Genomic DNA, 5,801 nt, shown 5'->3' with positions numbered 1-5,801 from the left:
TGCCACATAGTTGGAAGCATAGCATTGATCAAAATATCTTGGTATGCGGAAGCACTAAGATCAGCCTTCACCAGAGATGAGGGTCCTAGCCCAAACCCTGAAAAACAGCCCCATACCATTATCCTCCTCCACTAAACTTCACAGTTAGCACACTGCAGTCAGGCAGGCAACGTTCTCTCGGCATCCGCCAAACCCTGACTGCGACTGCCAAACAGAGAAGTGAGATTTGCCACTCCACTGCACCACAGTCCAGTGTCAGAGTGCTTTACCACACTCCATCTGATGCTTGGCATTGAACTTGGTGATGTGAGGCTAGCATGCAGCTGCTCAGGTGTGGCAACCAATTTCATGAAGCTCCCTCTGCAGTTTTTTGTGCTTACAATAATGCCAGTGGAAGTTCAGCGCTCTTCAGCTGTGGTATCAGCAGAGCTTTGGCAACTTTTATGCAACTTAGCAGTCGTTGACCCCTCTCTATGGCCTTCTGCTTTGTGGCTTACAGTTGCTGTTATTCCTAAACGCTTCCACTTTCTAATAATATCACATACAGTTGGCTGTGGAGTATCCAGCAGGGATGAAATTTCAGGAACTATCATATTGCAAAGGTGGCATCCACTACAGTACCACACTCGACTGTACTTTTTGACACAACAATAAGGTCGATTTTATCAGGGTTTTTTTTACAAGTGTGCAAAGTGAAAACAAAAAAAAAAAGATGGAGAAAGTTTTTGATCATTAGAGTTGTTTTTCATCAAAAGCGTAAAAGATGACCAAAGCTATAAAAAACTTCAGATCTTCAGTCGTATTTTCATCCACCAGCAACTTATCTGTCCAATGAGACCATGCAAAAATTTTCTTGCAAGTTTTGTCAATTAAAACCAAGAAAATACCCAACACAGGATAACTGGGAGCTTTTTTTTAATAACCTTGATAATAAAATATGGAAGCCAATTCCTGCCACTTACAAAAGAAAAATTTGGAAGTTGACTTGACTTTTTACTCATATTTTCAACTTTTTACCTCATAATTTCAACTTTTTATCTCATAAGTATGACTTAGGATTTTTTTTTTGTCAAGAATTGCCTTACTTTCCCCCTTTTTTTATTTTCTATGTGGTGGAAATGGGCTCCATAGAAACAGGTTTCAGTATAATTAGATCTTTTACTTGGGTGGTATCAAAACTTTAAACACCCTGTATCATGACATTCCTATTAGAGTTTAACAGTAAAGAGGACCCCGCCACCTTTGCCACGCCTGCCTTGAATTCCAGTGTCTGCCTGCAGGCTTAACCCACTAATTGTGGCCGGAGATCCTCTGGTATTGTTGCATGCCTGTGGCTGGTTTGAGGCCACGGTTATATTAAGAGCTGGGTATTTTAACATCTATAATGAAATCCACTATCAGCTCTGATAATCAGGGATGTGTGCTGACTGATTTATGTGTTGTGGAGGTGCAGGGTTTGGGTCTTTGGAGAGTTTGTATTATTGTTATGCACAGTTTGAGAAACAGTGAACTAACATCTAGAGAGATAAATAAACAATAATTAGAGGGTGAAGCTTTTTGGTGGTATATTATAATATACTGAGTATACTCACTTGAGATTTGTAGATTGGCTGTAGTGCTCTGGTTGCTTCCTGTGTGAGGTAAAAATGGTGTTATGGGGACATCTAGTGGACATTTTATGTATATGAAGAAGAGTTTTTAATCCATATGTAGACTTCCTGTAAGGGGAGTTTATGCCGTTCAGTAAATCTGTGTCTGTGTTTTAGGACTGTGCGATGAATTACAACTTAAACTATTACCACAATATAAGCATTTGCAATAAATACACCGAAAAGGTCTGTATTTATCACAGCTAATGAGAACATTTATTTAATGCATTAAAAGCAAGCTTTCAGGTTTCACACGTACATATGGATGGAGATCTGTAGACTCTCAGGCTTTTAGACCTTCTGATGGAGTGGCTTGTGAAGCTTGAGCCAGAGGTGAAAGAAAACATTCACTAAACATTGTTTTTTATTCATTTTGACTCAGGGACTTGTTGCAAACACACATACTAACAATAAGGAAATAGTGGACACACAAAGAAGCTGTAACTATGCGAGTATGCACTCTTTTATTTTTGCTGATAACTCTTCATACCAAAATGGCAATATTCAGTGATGTTATTACATATTTAATTTTTTCTCTCCAGATTATGCAGGCCTACTCAATTTGGATGATTATGTCCTTATGCTTTTTCAGGGATGCATGATATATCAAAATGTTTTCTCATTAAAGCAGTATGAGCTTTTTTGCATTGAAGTAACACATCACAAAAGACTTTATTTAGCACAATTGATAGTTACAATAATTGAATGTAAGCAAGCAATGCTTGAAGAGTCAATAAACATTTTGCAAATAGCTAAAGATAAACTTAATATATATTATTTAATATTACTGTATTTATCACACTTAATAACATGCAGGTTTTTCTCATTCAGTTCCTATAAGAGCTGATAATGTAACAATGACTGGAATAAAAACTGTTGAAAGAATGCTTAAGTGCAGACTGCACTCTATTATGAAGCAAATACCATACTAATCCATAAATGACTGACACACTCTATAATATATTAAAATTATTACACTGTAAGGAGAAAAATCTTGGCTTGCTTCGTGATGTAACAGCAGACCCAAACTGTAACAGCAGCCTTTTGTTACATTATCAACCATTATGAGGTTTTGTTATTTATTTATTTATTTATTTATGCTACATTTTGCGTCATTGTTAAATTATCAGCTCTTACAGGCCGAACATGACGCGGACTGTAAAACTGAAATAAGTAAATTATAGTTGCAAGGATTCAGTTTTAGTTGAGCACATAGAATATCACTTCATGCATTTGTTCCATCTTCCTCTCGGTTTCAAACTGCAGTAATTTCATATATACGGCATAGAAATTGCCACTTTTTTCCACTGCTGTTCTTTTACAATATTGTGTCTAATAATTATTTGCACTTTGTGTGTTATTAATGCTTTACATCTAATGTAAAGCCAGTCATAACCACACTGGCAGTGAAATTATGTTTTTTTTTTTTTTTTTTTTTTTTTTGTGGGTTAAACTTTCTGGTAACAATACATCAATATTTTGAGAGTTCTTGTATGACTTAGTGTTCAGAATGATATAACACTGTGATAAAGGTGTAAAATAGCATGAATTTTGTTGCCAATTCTTAAGGTACAGTACTTGTTCCTCTTCCACACAAATGCTCTGTGAAAACAAATGACAGGTTATTTAAATGTGATCAGTATTATTTACACATACAGTGCTTAACAAATTTATTAGACCACCACCCAAAGTAAAGTTTATGCCACAGCTGCCCTAAATTAACAGCATTGCTAATTTCCAAAATCATTTTTTATGTTTCTGCAATGGTTAATACACCAATCTGTGGAAGCTCTTTGACTCAAATGATATTTTTAATGCTAAAATATAACCATTATTGTTATCCATGAATTTTCAAATTTACAAAAAAACTGAAAAAATAGTAAAGCACATTAATATTTCTTGATTAATATGTCAAATTATAGTTATTTACTTGCATTCCTGAAGAGAAAAAAATGAGTTTTGGTGGTTGAATGTTATGCTTGATTAATTTCTGACTTCTCAGAGAAGCCCAGTGAGCTGGCTCAAATTTGGGTATAAAATGTGAATTCAGTTTGAAATCCCTCATTCCTGTTCAAAATGGTAAAACGTGGAGAGCTCACTGAAAATGAAAGAGTCCGCATTTAAGCATTTGTGATGCTGGATGGTCTCTGAGACAAATATGACAGGTGGTCTAATAAATTTGTTAAGCACTGTATATATTTGAATCTAATAACCTCATCTTAATGAGTTTAACTAGTTTAGGTTAATTCTGTTTTAACTTCAGAATAATCTTATTTTCCTCTTGTTTATCATATTCCACTAAGTTTTCTCTAAGTGTTTTATTTCCCTATTTGACCATATTACCCTGTGTTGCCTTTAAGTGTTTTCATTCTCATTACAACATCCTTATCATTTTTTTCTCATTTTTATTCATTTTAATCTACTTTTTATTTCATTTGATGATATCTTATTCTACACTTTAACCTAACCTCCAGTGTTAACTATTTTCTAACCTTTAAGATGGCGTTTCTCCAGTACGTACTGGATACATAAGTTCCTGTTCTTATAGCTAGTGTCTTTTATTTATGATGCATTTTGCCATTATTGTGTATGGATTGCGGGGGGTGGGTTAGAGGGTTGGATGGAGTGGGTTTGGGTCATATTTCCTTTTATCTTCTTTTATTTATTTGTCTGTTTGTAAAGCACTTGGTATTGCATTGTCTTGTATGAAAAGTGCTATATAAATAAAGTTTGATTGATTGGTTGATATTTTCCATTAACATGTACAGAGAACAATGCATCAAAGACTAGCTCTGTTAAAGGGGTCATCAATGGCATTATCAAGTTATCATGTTTATAACAACCCATGAATACAGAATATTTATCAGAGCGTATGCACTGATTGGTTCCTTCATTACCCCACTCCTCTAACCTCAGACTGATGATGTGTGACCAAGACATGACTGTCATGAATAAATCACAATTCATGATGATTGAAGTAATATAGAATTTACAATAAATTATGTAGAGCCTTCACCATTAATTCATGCATGATACATGAATAGAGCTTCCTCATTTTCAGAGGTCATGACACTGTACATTGAATTAATCTATGATAATTCATACCCTTACTTAAGGGTGTTTTTGTATAGTGGTTTAGATGCTGTTCTTAAAGTCTTTATCACACACAATTCACAGCACTGGTGTGTTTTTATTTTACAAAGATATACTGGAAATCTCTAAAAGATGCCAGTTAAGATCCTATAATTTGCTGCTTAACACTGTGCCGTATGTGTTAACATATCCGGTGAAAACTTCATTTACCTAACTGCACCCAGGGCATGGAGTCATCTTTAAAAAGAGCTAAAGTGCCTGGTAATGCTGATCATAAAGACTGTGGTGACAGAGGTGCATGTTTTCCACCCTTAAAATGAATGTTTGTTTAAAAGCTTGTTTAAATTGCTGTGATTTTCCCTTGTATTACATATCTAGGCAGGGCTGCCACCCTGGCCTGTCTGCTTCAAGAGGTTTTTAATCTCAGTGAGTATTCTTGGTGAAATTAGGGGAAAATAAAAAAATAGATAATTATTGGTCAATTACAGCTTTTTTTTTACTCTTTATCATACTTTTGTTAACACTTATTTTAAAAAGTGCAATTAAAGATAGCTACCAACATGCTCTTCCTCAGGCTGGCAGATGTTTATGAGTCGCCATCTTAAATATACATAGACGTACACGTGACCCAGCACAGCTCAGTCCATTATTTTCTAACTAGTTATCAACAAAATTTATCATACAATATTTAAATAAAAATAAATCATACATATAATTTGATTAATATTTTATTTGACATAATACGTAAGTGTGGAAGACGTCATTACATAATAACGCCAATGTTTACATGTCAATAAATGAGTAAATAAGGACGTGTTTGATGGAGCGGTGAGGCCAGCTGCACCCTGACCTCACAAACATGAATGACATTCCTTTCATCCACCCAGCACGTCATAGCGGTTGTGCCAGCCAATCATATTTCAGGAAAAGGGACCGTGTCTCCAGACGAACATCTGCGTCATCCAATCAGAGCTTTACAACAGGCGTCAGCTCCCGCCTCCATTCCTCGTGCAGCCAATTAGAACGAGGCAGTAATTACTAATTCATTACATTGCAAAG

The sequence above is a fragment of the Cheilinus undulatus genome, linkage group 13, assembly GCF_018320785.1.
Source record: "Cheilinus undulatus linkage group 13, ASM1832078v1, whole genome shotgun sequence".
NCBI classification, from domain to species: Eukaryota; Metazoa; Chordata; class Actinopteri; order Labriformes; family Labridae; genus Cheilinus; species Cheilinus undulatus.
The sequence above is the reverse complement of the archived record's forward strand: the minus strand, read 5'-3'. Positions refer to the sequence as shown.